A 19,940-nucleotide genomic window follows, 5' to 3' on the forward strand; every position below is an offset into this window, starting at 1 on the left:
AATTTTTTCCCCAAAAGCCTAAAGGCAAAAGTGCACATTATTGACTAATGATGTGAAGCATTTCAGTTAGGCTCTCCCCTAGATCCTTAATCCCACACACAGAGAAAAAAAGATATTATTATTATTATTATTATTATTATTATTATTATTATTATTATTATTATTAATCAGGAACACAAGAAGCACCTGGCCTTTATTTTGATTGATTCCTGCTCTCCTGCTCTGTAAATTAGAAATAAGAAAGATATTTTTAGCCCTCCAGATTTTTAAGCTCTTATTGACAGATGAGAGTGTATCTGGAGTTTTTCTGCCAAGTGAAAAGAACAGTTCCAGAATTATATGAATCTAAAGAGAAAGTGCAAAACAATACTCATGATAAGATACAGGATAGTACCATTAAAATAATACTATATTGTTAATATGAAAAGTTAGCAGTTAACCCCACTGCTAATTCAAATGTTCATACTAGTTTAAAATGTGGCTTTCCTCCTTTGCAGGAAAGGAATACAGCAAAGAACATGTCTAAAGGTACATTAGCATGTCCTGCTGTATTCTCCTTCCTTCAGACATTGGGCAATTTTTTGTGGGTTAGAACAAAATGTACCAGCCTTTTTGTTGTTGATTGTAACCATGAGAAAGTATGATCCACCACATTTCCAGTATTTGAGAAGTGATAGGTTCATAGACGTTTAGATGTAGAGCTTAGGGATATGGTTTAGTGGGGACTGCTAGCGTTAGGTCAGAGGTTGGACTCGATGATCTTGAGGTCTCTTCCAACCTAGAAATTCTGTGATTCTGTGATTCTGTGTTATGGAAATTTTATTTGAACCCATGTGAGTGTTCAGGAGAAAAGAATTTGTAATCCTTCTGTTCCTATCTGATTCCACTGTACAGTATATGTATGAATGCAGGCACATATACATATAATCAGATCAGTTGTACTGACTTTCCTGACAGTGTGTTAGCTACTATCCCTCAGATAAACAAAAAGTAACTGGATGAAATATAAGGGTTTATGAGACTAGCTGACTAAACATTTCCTTATGCATTTAATGTCTATGGATCCCAGCTAGGTTAAGTCCACATTTACATTTAGATACAACTTTCAGCTGCAAACAGATGTGAACTATTTTCACTGTGCTAACAGAAATATTCAGGAGTGCCACACACAGCAACTAAAAATGATAGTGGTGTTGTACTTGAGTGAGTATGTGTTGCAAAGAGGCAGCTATAGTGCTGTACGTACAAGCCAGCCAGTCCATATAGTGCAGACTGTATGTTTGCTCTCTGTCACTTAGATCTCAACACCTTATTCGGGACTATGGTATAGATAAACATCTAAGAAAATATATCCTGAACCTCTTCTCCCATCTATAATTAGTGTGGGATGTAGCTAATACTGAATGTGAAAAGGTTAGGGAGAATGGGAATTTTCCTTTGAGAAAATGCCTGAAAGAGTAATACTCGATTCAGGCATTTTAAAGGAAAAAAAAAAAAAAAAAAGATAAAAAATACATGACTGAGAGAACTATACAGATATGGTGAAATGGTTTTGAGACTAATGTTATTATGAGGTATTTTATCTTAACTATATTCTGCTGTGATGTGGGATCAGAGTGAGGGTGGGGTTCATGTAAAAAACTGATCCTTGATTTCTTGCTTCCATGCCCAGGCACAACCAGATAAGTTCACATTCTCTATGGCATCGGTAAGATTTTGTTCATTTGTATTCCTACCATAGACTCTTGTCTTCAGTTTGGAAGCATATTCCTTGATTAGAAAAGTTTGCTCCTTGACTTCTGAAGTGCTGAACAGCACTAATGTTTATTGTATTAAATTTCACATATAAAAGAAAGCCCTGCAGTTGTGAGGAATAAGTAAGTGTACTGCTAGTCAGAAAAATTATGTAGCACTGGAGGCAATATTTGCTTCTTGTTTGTATATATCTAGCTGGAGAGCCTTTATCAAAACTTACTTTACTAAATCTGAAAAGGTTAGGGGATTTTTGGAGGGTTATCTCACACAGCTTCTTCATATCGCCTTAGGTTGTTTAATTCACATCCATAAAGGACAAGTAAGCTATGGAAGGAAAAGATTACAATGCCCCTGCCAGTTCTAAACACTGCATATTTGATTTATTCAGCCCTTTTACTTTTATTTGAGGTGTAAATCTCATCCAAAGGCTGCTGACTCTCTCTGTATTCCAGATGTTGCCATATCAGCCTAAGTTGCATTTCTCATATCTCCCTTCTCCTATCTGTCAAGTTTATGAAAAATTAGAGCCCTCATACAATCAAAACGCCATCCCCCAGTCTTTACCAGGCAAGCCTGTTTTTTGATTATGAGTATGCAGTCATGTGTAAACTTCATATTGGACTTCATCAACAGGACTGCTTAAGGACTGTGGAATCTGCTGCACGACATTATATCAGGTTTTATTGAAAACTTTTTTTTATTATTATTAAGCTGAGGTGTTCAAACATGTTATGGGAGACTTGAATACTTACGTCAGTGACAATGTTATGATGGAGAATTTGTTGACAGTGACTTGCAGGTCTGAATCCACTCTGCATCAGTTGTGATCAAAAGACAGTAATACCCATTCCCTTTGGTAGCATTTACTTTGGTAGATTCCCAATAATCAAATAAATTATTTGTATAATTTCAGTGGAAGAAGGACATTTAGCTATGTTATCTGACTTAGAAGCTCTCTTCTTTTTGCTCAGCTCAGAAAGACTGAATACTGAAAATACAAATAACTCTTCAAGTGTGTTTCATTTTTCTTAAGCACCAGAATAATAAATTTATAGGTGTTGATGGGACATGTATACTACATGCCACTCTCCAGCAACATACTGTGAAACAATTGCCAAAACCTTACTGCAAACTGAGACCTGAAGCAAAAGACCTGCAGGCACAAAATGAAAGTACACAGTTTGAGAAGAGGGGAGGGACAGTGTTTTTGTTGTTAATGTTGCAGTTGCTTTTTTTTGGTTGTTTTGTTGTCTGTATTTTGGAAGGAGGGAAGGTGTGGTCTATTTATTTATTTGTTTGTTTATTTTAACATAAAACTCACAAATAACCTGAAGAAGTCAACAGAACCCAAACTTCAGAAAGAACAAGAGAATTGATAAAACACATAGGTTCATAATATGCAGCTAATAGACTATATTATCAGAATGTAATAGGGAAACCAAGATTTTCAGCAGCAACTGAACCAAGATTTGACATGTGAAATCACATTTCCAAGTGTTCTAGTATCCTTTTTTTTTTTTTTTTTTTTTTTTTGTGAGACAAAAGGGATGAAAACCAGCTGGACTGTGTTAGCTAGGGTTCTTCAGCAATGGAAAGTCTCACATAAACTGCAGATTTTGGTTCTGATGAGTAGCAGTTTGGCTGGAGGCCTTAGAGGTCTTGGAATCTACAAGTAAATTGTTCAACTCAAAAATATCTACCATGGTGTTGGAATTTGGCTGGCATCCAGAAAAAAACATATCTGTAAATAGAATACTATTATTCTGATTAACTTTACCTGGAAAACTCAATGCAACAGAGAATCTTTTCCTTGTACAGCAAACAACATCAATAATGTCAACAATCAATGAATAAACCTTTTCATTTGTATTGTTTTCATGTTTACAGGTTTAGTTTAGCAATTTTGTACCTATGTGTGGAAATTTAAGAATGAAAGTACTATGCTTTCAATTTTTTATAAAGAATTTATTTTAGGTAGAGGGAAAGGTTTCAATACAAATTCAATTTCAATTGAATTTCAACTTTCAATACAAGTTTCCATTTCAATACAAAATGTCATGAAAGTTGCTGTTTGACGCTAGAAATTTACATTTGTGACTTTGGAAACTTACACCAGTAAAATGTCCTCTGAGTTCTTAGGATCACAGACCAAATTTGAAAGCATAAATCTTTATTTAACAGAATAAAATAAAATAAAATAAAATAAAATAAAATAAAATAAAATAAAATAAAATAAAATAATACTATGTCACTTAATACAGCATAACATTGCATGCTAAGGAAATTGAAAACACTACCTGCATGTGTTTTTTCCATCAACTTTAGTGTGATAAGAACAGCTTTGGGTCACTTCTGGCTCACTCTTCTCTCTTCCCCATCTCTCCCTATATTCCTTTTATCATTTCAGAAACTTTTCTGGTTTCAGTTTTTCTGCAATATCCATTATTATGATGTCTAAGTGTTGACCTTGCAATCTGATCATTTTTAAAAAAGCCTTTGAGAAAAAGGCCAGTTCTTTAACCTCATCTTGTCAATTGGGTTATTTCAACTGGTTAGTCTTAATAGATATACAAAAACATTTCTAAGGCAATAAATCAAATTCTTGTGGCTTTATGCCCATTCCACCATTCATTTTCGTTTGGATGGACCCTATCAAGCATTATATGAACTACTGGCAGGGTATTCTTTTCTTTTATATGACATTAAAAAATATATATTTTTCTACCTTTGCATCTGAACAATTGGACCATAGTTTCAATGTCTTTTACACAAATTCGAAGCACTGGCTGATTCATGAATTGGCTTTTTCAGCAATGATGTATATTTTGCTGCAGTCCTTGACGCTAAACCAGCTCACTTCCAGTATTCTGAAAATAACTGGATGAACTGTTAAGGTTTAAGTTTGGCTAAAATAAAACATTTTTATGCTACTTTGATTGAAGTAATGATAACAGTCTGATCTGGACAGAGACTCTTGTTTTCCCTCATATGCTTTTCTCTAAAGTTTTTACATCCCTCTGTTTACTAATAAAACCTTGTTGCATTTATGGCTTTTACCTATAATACTAGAAGGGGAGGAAAGACTGACACACTATGGGAAAAATAAAAAATAAGTTCCATATTTGTTTGCAGCCCACCATAAAGAACTATAGTCATTCTAATATACTCAGTCTTTTAGAATCTTGGTATTGTTTCTTGTCATGTATTTATAATGAAACAAAAACAGCAACAACAACAAACACACTGTACGGTGCACATGGATACACTGACCATACAGAATTCATTGATTAAGCCATAAGCAAACAGTTTGATCACAGACTTGAGTGAAAATGGTATTTATGTAGCTTTACTTGGTGAATTACTTGATCTTTGAGTAGGTTGTGATAGTTATTAGGGTGGTAACATCTCATCAGCAAGTCTAGATAAGCCTCCCTAAGATAATAGTATGCTTCAGCATTTTCCAGAAAAGACAAAATAGACAGTAGGTCATTGTAGACACTTACTATAATTATTAGGTTAAGCTAATGAATAAAGATTTGGTTTAAGGACTAGTAATCAGCCATAATTGTCATAAGCCATTCCACAATCAATGCAGAAAATACTTTGATTGATGGTGGACTATTCAGTGAAAAACATCATACAAGAGGCATTCATCATAATCAATAGCTACAAGAACAAACATTCTTATTTATTTTTTTTTTTTTACTGGTAATCTAAGTTAATAAAAGGCTGTCTAGGTGTCTGTTAAAGGAATCAGAGCTGTCTCAAGCCTTCATTGCTATGTGGTAAGGATGACAATATTTAATTTTTCCTCAGTGGCAGAATAGATTCTTTTTCCTAGACCAAGGAAAGAGAAAACAGAGGGGAGCAGCTCATTTCAGGAGAAGCAAGAGATGTTAGCTGAATCAGGGCACCAAAATTTTGTACAGGGTTCTCCAGGGCTCTCTCATACAATCTTTCCTTTCTTCATAGCCCCTATTCTCTGAGTTGTGATTTCTCTAGTTTCTGGTCCACCCTCTACAAAGTCTTACCTCATCTACGAGAAATATCTATTTCTGTTCCCACAGTAGAAGAAAGTCTCCTCCCCTCTAGCAGTACACATTTTCCTGCATTCCTTGGTCTGCTGTAGTAAGGAAGATGAGATAAGGCCAGGGGAAGGTGAGAAGAAAAGGGTAAATTAATACCAGAAAGAGAGCTGATGACAGAAAAAAAGAAAAAAAAAAAAAATTAGTGTGGCAATTACTAATCAGTTATAAAGCTGCTAGAGCTGAGTGTTTCCTTACTGATTGAAAGATATATTTTTCTCTGTGTCCAATGGTGCTACAAAAATAGAAATGCAGGGATGTCTGCTTGTTTTTCATTGCTATACCATTGAAATAATTGTAGATTAGAATCACATAATCATAGAACGATTGGATGAGTTGAATGGTATCTTAAAGATCATCCACTTGCAAACCCTATTCTATGGTCAGGGACATTTTCCACCAGATCAGGTAGCTCAAACCCCATCCGACCTGGCCTTACACGCTTCCAGGGATGGGGAATCCACAATCTCTCTGGGCAACCTATGCCAGTACCTCATATTCATAGCAAAGAATTTCCTCCTAATACCAAATCAAGATCTACTCTCATTTAGTTTAAAACCATAATCCTTTGTCCTACCCCTAAACTCCCTGGCAAAGTGTCCCTCCCCAGATTTCCTACAGGCCTCCTTTAAGTACTGGAAAGCCACTGTACGATCTCCCTGGAGGTCTCCCTCTTTTCTCTAGGCTGAACAACCTCAATTCCCTCAGCTTGTTGAGAGGAATGAATGGAGAGGCCCTTCATGGACTTCCTCTACACATACTTGAACAGGTCCATGACTTCCTTGTGCTGGGGTCCCCAGAGCTGAACACAGTATTCCAGGAGGTGTCTCACAAGTGCAGAGCAGAAGGGGAGAATCGCTTCTCTTGATGTGCTAGTGACACTTCTTTCGATGAAGCCAAGGATACAGCTGGGTTTCTGGCTTTCTGGGCTGCAGGTGTACACTTTTGGCTCATGTTCAGCTTTTCATCCACCAACCAAGACCTGAGCATTCCTCAGGAAAAGGACTGCTCTCAATCCACTCAATCTCAGTGCCCCAGCCTGTGTTCTTGTTTCAGATTGCCCCAACCCAGGTGCAGGACCTTACACTTGGCCTTGTTAAACTTCATGAGCCCACCTCTCAAACCTATCAAGGTTGCCAAGCCTTGATGGCATTCCTTCTCTCCATTGTTCAAGGATATCACTCAGATTGGTATCACTCACAAACTGGTTGAGGATACATTCAATCCCACTATGTCACTGACAAAGATGTTAAACAATACCAGTTTCAATACAGTCCCCTCATCACTGGTCTCCATCTGAACATTGAGCCTTTGACATTCTTGTTTTGATTATTACCAATGAATGTTATCAATTCTTGTTTTGAACATTACCAATGTCTGAAAAAAATGTGCCCAACACTATCAAGTAATGTGAATTTTGATAGATATCTCATAATATATTAATGCATACTTTAGGTGGCACTTCGTCACAAAGATAGTTGTATCTAATTTGTAGTTTTTTTTTCTTGTGTACTAGAAAACAAATATTAGTTATTTTCCTCCACCTGGGGCGCAATAACCCCAAGCAGAGCTACAGGCTGGGAGAGGAATGGTTGGAGAGCTGCCAGGCAGAGAAGGATCTGGGAGTGATGGTGGATAGTCAGCTGAATATGAGCCAGCAGTGTGCTCAGGTGGCCAAGAAGGCCAACGGCATCCTGGCTTGTATCAGAAACAGTGTGGCCAGCAGGTCTAGGGAGGTGATCGTCCCCCTGTACTCAGCTCTGGTGAGGCCGCACCTCGAGTACTGTGTTCAGTTTTGGGCCCCTCGCTACAAGAAGAACATCGAGGTGCTTGAGCGGGTCCAGAGAAGGGCGACAAAGCTGGTGAGGGGCCTGGAGAACAAGTCCTACGAGGAGCGGCTGAGGGAGCTGGGCTTGTTCAGCCTGGAGAAGAGGAGGCTCAGGGGCGACCTTATCGCTCTCTATAGGTACCTCAAGGGAGGCTGTAGCGAGGTGGGGGTTGGTCTGTTCTCCCACATGCCTGGTGACAGGACGAGGGGGAATGGGCTTAAGTTGAGCCAGGGGAGTTTTAGGTTAGATGTTAGGAAGAACTTCTTCACTGAAAGGGTTGTGAGGCATTGGAACAGGCTGCCCAGGGAAGTGGTGGAGTCACCATTCCTTGAAAGTCTTCAAAAGACGTTTAGATGTAGAGCTTAGGGAAATGGTTTAGTGGGGTCTGTTAGCATTAGGTCAGAGGTTGGACTCGATGATCTTGAGGTCTCTTCCAACCTAGAAATTCTGTGATTCTGTGATTCTATTACTTTTCCTTATCCATATGAAAACAAAACAAAACAAACAAACAAAAAACACGACAGAATTATAAGACCTATTTTATCATTTTTGAATAAATGGACAAACTGATGTACAGACCCACAAAATAGTCATTTTTTCTACAGAAGTTGAAGGTTCTGTTGATGTTTTCTGTGTCTTAAAAATAGGTTGTTCAATTTTGTAATTGCAATCCTTTTTTTTTTTTGTTTGTTTTGTTTTTGTTCTCAGATTTTTTTTTTTTCTTCAAATGTAGAGTCACTTCATTGGTTAAATGCTACTTCAATTTTTACATCATTGTAAGAATTATGATACATTTAATATTAGAGCAACTCCTTTTCATATAAACAGAATTTAATCGCATAATTCATTAACAGAAATATAAGTGAAAACAAGGAATTAACGACAAATTATTGGGCCTTGTGTAAATCAACTAAAAGTATATCATGGCAGAACTGAAAAAATAGACAAAGATTTTATTCAGTATTATGGTTTGGTTCTCAATTATCCAGCAGGTTTCAGTAATCAAAAACATCTCAGTTCAGTCACTTACCAGGAAAAAAGATATTGACTTATCTAGTATTGTAAAGGGTTGAATTTTTTAAAAGATGAGTTAGGAATGGTTTCTTAGAAAATATTACATGGTGACAGCCATACTACAATTTGTGTTTTCCAAGAATTTCCTATTAGGAAATAACTTCAAGATCTACCTTCAAATTTGAGTTATTCCAATTTCTTAAAACTAATGGGCTTTTTAAAAGAATACCTACATTAAATATAACAATGAAAACAGTACTTTTCTTGCCATAGATGGGCGATTTTTTTTTTGTTGGTTTAATTGTTGTTTTGTGTGGTTTTTTTTTGGTTTTTTTTTTTTTGTGTGTGTTGTTTTGTTTTTTAAAGAGAGGAGACAGTTATTTTAAAATGTTTTTCAATTTAAAATAAATTGCAAGTAAACAATTATGGATTTTTTTAAGAAATAAAAAATATTTCAATTGAAGTTTATGACTACTGAAAAGTACACGTTAAGGCAATGGAAAAGGACACAAGAGAGATTTTTTTTCTGATAAATTTTCCTGAACATAGTAGTTTTCTTTATTTTTAATTTACTGTTAATTAATTTCAATAAAATGAAAATATCCTTAAACCTTACCAGGACAAGGGAAATCTCCTTTTCTATTCTTAGCCTAGAATCATATTCAGTCTGTCCAAGTATGAAGTCTCTTGCATGGAAATAAATGAGTCTTTCTCTACGGATTGCTCTAATGAACTAGAGCCACCTGGATAGCCAAGTATTACTACAATCTTCTACAGACCATACCCTGGCCTGCTCTACAGATTGAAGACCTTAGTAACTGGAATTCAACAATATCAAGTCTGTTAAAGACATCTGGTTAATGGATATTTGGCTTTCAGAGACTGAAGAGAGGGGAAAACATGTAAAATAAACACTCCAAAACAAACAAAAATAAAGGCAGAGAGTGGAAACAATAACAAGGCTTTAAGATCATGTGTTGGTAAGCTGTTGAAAGAGTCACTCCAATATGACCTGCAGATACTTAGTGAGTACTTTGATAAGGAAACAAGAAAGCAAGATATTGCAGAATTTTACTGAAAAGTGCAAACATGACATTTGAAGAACAGTGTGAAATTTGTTATGGGATATTAAAATGGGACTGTGAGGGCATGCAAAATTTGTTATAGCATGTTATATATATATGTATATACGCATATGTTATATATATATGTTATATATATATAGCATATAGCATGCATGTTATAGCATGAAGGACATAATGATGAAAAAGGGAATTGAGGTGGAATGGGGAAATGTAAGTATGGGAAAGAGAGAGAAGGGATAGAATGGACCTGTTGCTTGAAAGCAGTTGTCTGTTCATTTTGTTTGTCTGGCTGAACCCTGCACTTCCTCACAGCATTCTCATTAATCTATTCCTAAGTATATGATATGCAACCTTGTACCTGTAGAAGAGTGTCTGGATATATTTCCTAGTAAACTTCAAAAAGCTGGACTAACCTGAGAGTGGAAACCTTCCAACCCAAACTGTTCTGTGATCCTGGAATGGATGCTGGATAGATGTAAAGTCCACGCTATTATTTGAGGCATCCACATATGACAGCAAGCTAGTGAATTGAAAAAGTAAAGGTATTGCCCTAATCATCACTATAATTGTTTAATGTCCATCAGCTGGAAAGGAGGGGCTGTCTGTGTTCTCCATGATGTGAATGCTGTTGGTGTTAATGTGGGTGCCAGCAAAGGCCCTGATCTCCTATTTGTGTTATTGTCTGGCCAGCCACATTTTTTATTTTGTGCATGTGTCTTTGCATGGCTGGAATATGCACTCAGCTCTACTTCTGATCAGTTTTGGGAATGTGGAAGAGCAGCAGTCTGGGAAGGAGAAATCCTCAAGGTCTTCAAACCTACTGAAGTTGGCTTCTCTTAGCACTTAGTGTTTGCCTGAGGGATACAGGATGTGTTTGCTTTTCAATCTCTGTTTAATATCTCTGCAGAAGTACACCTAGTTGTTTGTTTCCTGTCAAATAAGTGCATGGATGAGTCACAAAAAGATGGTGCCAGTCAGGTTAGACACTTGTCTTCTCTCAAGACCACTTGGTGCTAGCTGACTGAAGCCCTGAATGAACCCTTGAATGAATATGGTAATTTTTTTATTATTATTAATATTTACATATATATAATCGCCTCCCTCTCCCACCACAAATCCAGTGTAATAGAAAGAGTTGAGAGCATACCTACTCTTCCACTACAAAAGGTTTTTATCACTTTCTTTTTACACACCTCACACTGACAGCTATAATGAAGACAACGGTAGCCTAGTTAGGTGCACAGATCGATCACAATATCCTCTCTACAGGAGGAACTCTTACTGGTCTTCTGAGAATAAATCCCTCTGTTTATTGACACTCTCACCTTGGATATGGTGCTGCCCATCTTTGACCTTTTAGTCTTCCTATATGTCTGCCTGGGATATTTTCTCACGTCCCTACTCTCAGCTGTCTTGATGTGGGTCACAGTAGCCTTGTCTTCCAATAAATATTGCACAGGAGGAACCATCCTCCTTCCCTTCCTGTGTATGAAGCTTTCCTAAGCTATCCTCAAACTTTGGAATGGGGGCAGAGAGTATAGAGTATCCCCAAGGAAAGGAGCATAGGGATAGGCTCAATTCATCACAGGGAAAGAAATTAATTGACTGAATTCATGTGGTTCTAATTATGAATAGACTCCTAGACTCTGCTTTATTTAGTTTTTGAGTGCTTTGTTCTCATCTATATTTTATAGTAATTGTTTACATCTAATACTAAACTACCACCCCATTATAGCTGCAATGTTTAAGCTAGCAAATCACAGTAGAGCAACAGATTGTATGACATAGCATTGAACTTTAAATGGTAACCACCTTAAGAGTTCATTGTTTGAAAATAAATGAATATGAACATTGAAATTTATAAAAAGAAATTAGATTAAACAACTTAATTGAAAGAGTATAGTCTTTTTCCTTTTCTGTTTTGTTTTCTTTTTTGTTTGTTTGTTTGGCTGAGTCTATTTTGTTACCAGTATTTGTTGACAACCAGACTGTTTAAGTTCCTTTTTCCTATCTCAAGTAATATTAATTACTGAAAATGAGTATATCAACCTGCAGTTTCTATGAAATCTTTTAACCTGCATTGTGGGCGTATATTGTATTATAAATGCATGCACATAACTTTTACTGACATTAATAGGAGTTACTGGCACTCAGTTGAGAATAGATGATACCATTTCTGAATAAGCTACTCATGTCTTTCAAATGCATGAAGTTTCATTAAAAGATTCTTTAAAGGGAAGAATTAAGACCACAAAAGAGAAGCTATCATTTTTATTCAAGGGAATTTTGGCATCTAGCACAGACTCCCTATCTGACTGTACTAAGTACCTTACCAGAAATGATTTTTCAAAACAACGCATAGTCACATGCGGTTCATTTATTTACTGCATGTAGACCCGTCAATGTTGCAGCACTTCTGAGTTTTATGGATAATATAGGTTTTATGTCCTAATGTGTAGGAAATTAATACTCACAGTGGTCTGAAGAGTGATGACTTCCCTGATAATAATGATAAATGGATTGAGGACTTGATGGATGTACTTAACCTAGCGGAGGTTAATGATGGTGCTCCTAAAAGATTTGCTTTGGTAGTGATAAATTGAAGATGACCTGCAAAGATAAGTACAGATCCCATTAACTTTAACAGAGTTGCCACCCCTGTAGAAGAACTAGATCAGAGGTTCTATGTAGTGTATTAGCTGCTTTCTTAGCCACAAAATAACAATATTTTGTGTACTATCCAGTGGTATCCACTTCTGATGCAGTTAGTTAGTTGTCCATCAGGGTAAGCTGCAAGGACAAAAAATTAGGTATCTATTATATGGTGAATAAGTCTCTAACAGTGAAGATTAACTTTTAACATCAGAAATCAAGGAAAATCTTCTGAATATTTATACTGACATAGGTTTGGGGTGAAGTTGCAGTGTACAGCTAGGACCATTAGACCAATGATGGTCCTGCTCTAAAAGATAATAACTTCTATATAGAGTACAGTACTAAAAGGGAGAATCATTTTGGTTCTCCCCAGCTGGATGACACCATACAGCCATAAACCAGAGGCTACACAATCAACAGAAAGAAGACAGGCAAAGAATTAACCTGACTAATTTTATATTGAAGTTTTTCTTTATGAATATGATAAAAATGATTGATATATTCTTGTCAAGTTCCTCATTGTTCTAAAATGCTTATATACAAAATACCATTTTAAACACAGCCCTTGGTGGCAGTTTAGTATTAGTCACTTCTTTGGGAAGCATATAGGAAATTAATTGATGGTTTAAAACCAATTTTTCAGGACTGAATGTCCATGATTCAAAAAGCAATTAATCTTCTAGTACACATTGACAATGTTCTAGAGAAATCAAGAAAACAAGCCCATAAGACTGAGTGGCCCTTTTAACCTCATCCTCTTACTGTATATTGAACTAATAGGTGGATTGGGAAGTGTGAGGAAGCTTACATTATCTGTATCCCTACTGGGACTGGTTTTTGGTTGCTGCAGCTGTCAGTATGACCTTTTTTTGAATTAAATTAGCTTAAAACCCCTGTTTCAAAGTCTTGCTTTTCTTCATGCAGTATATGTATGAACACAGAGATGGTTTTTGCATATTACATTTTAACAGCTAATTTTTAACACAATTAATTTTAACAAAAGGTAGGGAGAGAGGTCAGAACACGGAAAGGACAGGTCAAAGAATATTAAATAACTTAGATGTAGCCAAGTTGTCAGGATCTGATGAAATTGACTAAGCCAGAACTGTCTTTGAACCATTAGTAATTATGTTCAAGAACTCTAGGAGGACAAGCAGAGACCTGTAAGACTGGAGAAGGACAAAAACAGCACTTAAAAAGAAAAAAAAAAAAAAAAAAAAAAAAAAGTAGGACAGAATCTTGTTTATAGGTTTATATTTGAAAGTGATGTTATTCAGTATTTTAGTTTAACAGCTAGGCTAGCAGAACCGACTATACTTTCTTTGTGGATTACAAATAACAGCAGTTCGATGAACATTATCAAAACTAGGGACTATTGAAGGTGGAATTGGAATTGGAATTGGAATTGGAATTGGAGAGGGTAGTAATGAAAAGACAACTATCCAAAACATTTGAAAATAAATTAATTGAAGACCAGTTTGATGTAGAGTAGTTGGGAGACATACCTCTATTGTAAAATTACAAAATTATTCTGCTTCAAATATGCAGTACATTATAATTGATATTATGATCTTATTGTAAAGATAAGTAAGTATCATGTTGTCTTTTGTTAACCATTGTGTAGTATATAATACATGGGAAGTAATTTTTAAATTTACCTCTGTGTTTATTCAGTGTATTCTATTTTGTGTTTCATTTTTGCCACCATGATTTAGGAGATGATCTTGAAAAAAAAGGTATCAGAAATACGTAGAGACTTAGAAAATATTGCCTCTGAGAAACTGTTGAAGGAAGGTAATGTCATCTATAGAGATGAGAAGAGGAGAAGAATGTCTTCAAATATACTGAAAGTGATTATAAACACAACAATGGTCTTTTTGCTGTAAGTGTTTAATCTCCAAAGTACTGTGGTTTGTGCAGAAAGTAGAAATCCTTCTCACAGGTGTTTTCTAAAAACAGTCTAGACTTGATTTTGATCCTACCACAGTCTAGGTTGATGAACTACTTGGCTTCCTGAGTTTGTCCATCTATCGTGGTTTCTTTGTGTTTTATATGTACTATATGTACTGCAGTGAACTGATACAACATGTTCTTGGAATATATTATTCTTACACCATTTCTCTTTTGATTCACTTATTGTTAGTATTTACACTCATCACGCTATATCACATAAATTTTAGACTCCTCACAAATATATACCTAATTATCTCAAAATACTATCAACAATATTTTCTATGAATTTTGTTGTGTATGGTATATAATTAATCTGAACTAAATAGTTTTTCATTCAGAAAGTCTACCCTTGATGCTAATGGAATTAACTGGATGAGTCACAGAATCACATAATATTAGGGATTGGAGGAGACCTTGAAAGATCATCTAGTCCAATCCCCTTTCCGGAGCAGTCTTACCTATCGGTCCTTAATTAGGCAGGATATTGGCCAGCGTTATTTTTATTGCTAATTTCTTTCCTGACTTCCTCTCCAACATTTTCTTAGTTCTTTCAATAAATGATAATTAGCACAATGTACAAGTATTTTTTGTTAACCTTCAGAATACCTGTTGCAAAGAAATTTATAAATGGTTGGACGACATTCATTTTAGAAACACTGAGGATTTTGTTTTCATCAGCCATATAGATTTTAGGAGGAAAACCATAACAAAGTCCACTGATTTGGAGAAGACAAATAGAGTTTACAGCAAGTCTTGTTGAACAAATGTCTTAGAAAATGATACAAAGATGAAGGAGTGAGTGCTCAAATTCAATTAGTGTACTTCTTTTAGGTAATTCTCACAACTAGATAACAGATAAACAATTCATGAAAGCAGATGCTTATAGGAGAAATAAAGAGTAACTGCCAATCCTATGCATTTTCATATCTCTAGATATTGAAAAGAGTTTATACAGGTAACTAACATTACAGACTCTGTTAGACTTTGTACAGGTAAAACTGTAGTGATGCAATAACCATTCATTATTACTATGAAAACTATTACATCTTGTTTATTTTCTAGCTTCTTTCTGTAACCAGGAAGTACAGTCATACTTAGGCCTCTCTTTTGAAGCCTTGGTTTCAGGGGTAACTGAAAAAATACATTACTATAGATTAATTCAAGAAATTTAGATTTAGATTTATAAGATGCTTGTTAGCTTTTGAACTAATAAAGGACTAAATATTTTATATTGCTTTTAGTTGGCACCAATATAATCCCATTCTGAATGACACAAAGGTTAGCAAATACCACTGAATAAACAAATATAGTAGAATGAACATAGCAATGTAAGTTACACTCCTGAACTAAATGTACTATTGTAAAATGTACTTTGATACAGATACAATCAAACCTTGAATGATGCAAACATTGTCAGTGTATAATAAAGGACGGGAAAGGTCATATGGTAGTTGAAGTAAATAATTTCAACCTGAAAACTCATTACATTGAAGTTTAGATTAATAGGCTGAATACAATGATTAATCTCATAATGAATAATCCATAGTTCAACTATATTAGAAAGCATGTTTTAGAAAACAAAATAAAACTTAAAGTTACAATAGCTTTCATACGTATCTTGCTTTTATAGCTACTTTACAGAAGGAAAAATAAATAAACATACTAAAATATTTACAAGAAGTATATTTGGATTGAAGGAAGAAATAACATTGATTTTCAAAAATCTCAAGTAACTAATTCATTGTTTAACAGATTTGTATATATTATATAACAGCATCCTTGTAACCTTTCCATGCTGCCTGACCCTGCTTCCATCAGCCATACACTTTCTTTTTGCGCCTAAGGTCCAGAAGAAGATCCCTGGACAGACAAGCCAGCCTTCTGCCCCATCTATGAATACAGTTACATAGGTGAATATTCTGTATTTCAGAGCAAACATGACAGACTATATTGTTAACAGAAGATCGTTGGTGTGTATGAGGAAGAAGGAAATACAGACTACTGCCTGCTCATTTTATCCTATGTACTTTGAATGGAGTGATGATAATGTACCGTATTTTTATGGGAAAATAAGAAACTTTCCCCATTCATATGGAATAAATGGCCATCCCATTCTTAAGGGAACTGCAATTCCTCATGACTTCTTTCACACAGAGTGATAAAGAAGAATATTTAGCTCTGTTATCCAAACTATCTTTTGCAATTTGGCACATTTATGTTTTCAGATAACAACACAGGACCGTGCATTTATGATATCCTTGACCTCTAAGTCTCAGCCCTTGTATGGTACTTGTAGTTTTCCTACCTATTTTACATGTTTTAAAGATGAGGGAGTTTGGATATTTTCAAGAAACCAAGTGGAAGTGCCTTTTGCAGCCTGTAACACTGAGAAACAAATTTATCAATAGTGCTTATTCTGCATGTCTGCACAATTTTATCCCCTTTCAAATACAAATCCTCCATAGTCTCTGTTTCGATTTCTTTTTAGGTTAGACCCATCAAATTCCTCCACAAAAGGCAATTCAAGGTCACAGTCCTCAAAGGATATTTTTATCAAATCAATCTTTCATAAAGCTTGAAATATATAAAAGCATTATTGAACAAATAGGAAGCAGCATCTTTTTTTTAATAATTACTTGGTTCTGTAATGAAATTTTGCAAACTTGTCTTCTTTAACTCACTCTAACAAATTCATGCCTGCCAGAAGTGGAATTTTCTTTATTTTATTTTGCTAATTTCTCTTGGACAAATGAAGTAAGGAGATATGATGGAAGTGGAATGGAGAGACAATGTAAAGCCCAGAAGGCTGAGGGTAAAAACAAAATAAAATGAACATTACCAAACAGATAAATAAGTTTTACATTAATAGATTAAACAACAACAAAAACAGAAAAAAAAAATCCAACAGCAAGCCCCAAATGAGCAGCTCATAAAAGCATTAATATGGAGGCATATGTGATACATAGCAAGTACAGTATTCAAGAGATATCAACACCAGATGTGTTTGTTTAATAGCTCAAGCAATTAAGATGTAAAACAGACAGTGTTGTAGTCTCCTTAATGTTTCTTCCATCCTCATGGTGTTTTGCCTTAAGTTGGTTCTGTGAAGTAAATGATTCCAGTGAAGTTGACAGCTGGTTATTCTGGGGTAGGTTCTCTTTTCTCATGGCCCAAGCGACTTATTAAGAATAGATTCCTGGTGCTCAGATCTATCCATAATTAATCATGAAATGAAGAAATACTATCCATCTTGAGTTTTTAATAAATCTGGAGACAACATTTTATAGATGCAAATGGGCTTATTCTGAATCAAGGAGCAGAATGTAAAGATTGAATTATGAATAAGTATTTTTTTTAATTATTATTTACGTAATTTAATTAGACTTCAGCATCCTATCTTCCTACTGACATTGCTATTGAACTTTTAATACACTATTATTGTGTTCAGAGACATTTTCCTAGCACTGCTGCCAATTTGCTTTAATTTATATGTACTACTTTCAGGGATTTGCCTTGTGGTCTGATTTTGTGATCTGTTTGTTTCGTCCTATGACCATGAAAACGAATGTCATAACCTAAGAAATACAGGTTAACTTTGGGTAGTAAATTCATATAATTAGTACGGTTTCTGTGAATTTAAGATGAAGTGAAAACACAGGCTTTATATGTGTATATACAGCATCAAGCTAAAATTCATCTGTGCTACTCATGTGCAATAGTGATGTAAAAGTGAACAATCATGACTGCAGATGTTCCAGAGATGTGGATGAGGCCAGATTTCTGGACTAGTTTTGTGTCTACTTAATTAGTCTGCATCTGAGAGGAAGATACCATACATAGTATTATTGCATTTTTGCATTAATAAAAAATGCAATAATTAATAAAAAAAATGCAATAATTGCATTATTGCATTTTTGCCCTATTACTTTCTCCAGTGAAACCAAGAAGCATTGAAAAGCATCTTACTCCATTAAGCCTGATGCTGCTTGTAAGATGGCTCTAAGAACTTGATAATCCCTCAGTCTTCATCTTTGCCTAAACAGAGCCATAATTTAGCCCTTAGCAAGAATATATTGACAGATGCTAAAGACCTTGATGCTCCTTTGTTTTCAGAAAGATGAGCTAGTCCTCCAGGGACATAATGTAATTTTAGTTGAACAAAAAGGCATGTCTTGATTAGAGCTGAGCTAAGAGCAAACCATATTTCTCACTTTGTCTAACTGTTATATAGATGTTTGTTTTCTTGCTTCTTTATGCCTGATAAGCTTAGGATTTGTCTCCAGAGTCATATTTCTAAGCCCATTGTGTTCTGCTACATGTTCCTCTGTCCTTTGAAACCTTGTTTTCATAGATTGTGTATACATTTAAAAGTCTTATCTGAAAATTTATCTACATGTTGCAGTAGAAATACTTATCTTTTTTAGATTAATTTCTCTTTAACATATCTGACAAACAGATTGCATGGTTTTATTAGCTAACTCTCTGTAAATCCACTGCATATTTAAGAAATGTAATGAATTCTGTTGAAGCAGTCCCTCGAGTGTTTCCTTTTATTTAGTAAGACTACAGGAAAGACCAGCCTTCACATCTTGTTAAGCTATAAACCCCCCAGACACCTAAAAGTTCCGAGAGCTGCTGATAGAGAAGTTATCTAATATGATTATCAAGACAGTAATATTTATTATCTTGGAAGACTTCAATGACAACATAAGCAATGTTCCCATCCTCCTGCTGAAATTTTCACCAATGTTTCCTTTAGACAGTCTAACTCACATATTTTTTTATAGCATTATTTACTTTAATGTCTGACCAGGACATAGAACAACAATTGTTTCCACGCTTCCCTCACACAGTAACATTTAAAATTGTTGGTCAGCTGAGAAGACTTGTGAATGATGAAGGAAAACCTTCCATATGCAAAAAAGAGAAACAGTTGAACCTAAACTCGTTAAAGAAGAGTATTGACATTACATTCAGACTGAAAACACAATTATTTATTTTTCAAGCTTTTTTTTTTTTTTTTTTTTTTTTTTTTTTTTCACAGATGTGGGTAACAGACAATGCATACAGCTGAGTGACTGATGACATTTGTTCATCCAGGTTTAGGTCACCTGGATTATCTAGATATCTCATGAAGCCTCATTAACCATGATTTCAGGCATCTGTCTCAATTCAGACCCATATCTCAGCAACAAAAAGTAGGGACATAAGGAATATAGAATGGCATTACTTTTCAGATATTTTAAATTTTATGTAAATCTAAAAAAAAATATAAAAAAAAAATGTTAATGTTTACCTGACAAAATATATATATATATTTTAAAATGTAAATTGAAATATGTCACAAATATTTCTGACTGTAGACATCTGACATTTAATTCCAGCTCTAGGAAAAAAAAAAAAATCAGAATGAGAAACAGTTAACAGTTTTTCTTCTTTAATTCCTGCCCATGAATTAATTAATTAAGAGACAATAAATAATGGGAGCCAGAGGAAGGGGTGAATAGAAATCCTGATGCGAAGCTGTGTAACTGCTTTTCATAAAGAACAGCTACTTTTGGTTA

The sequence above is a fragment of the Aythya marila genome, assembly GCF_965140915.1.
Source record: "Aythya marila genome assembly, chromosome: 3".
Classification (NCBI taxonomy): Eukaryota; Metazoa; Chordata; class Aves; order Anseriformes; family Anatidae; genus Aythya; species Aythya marila.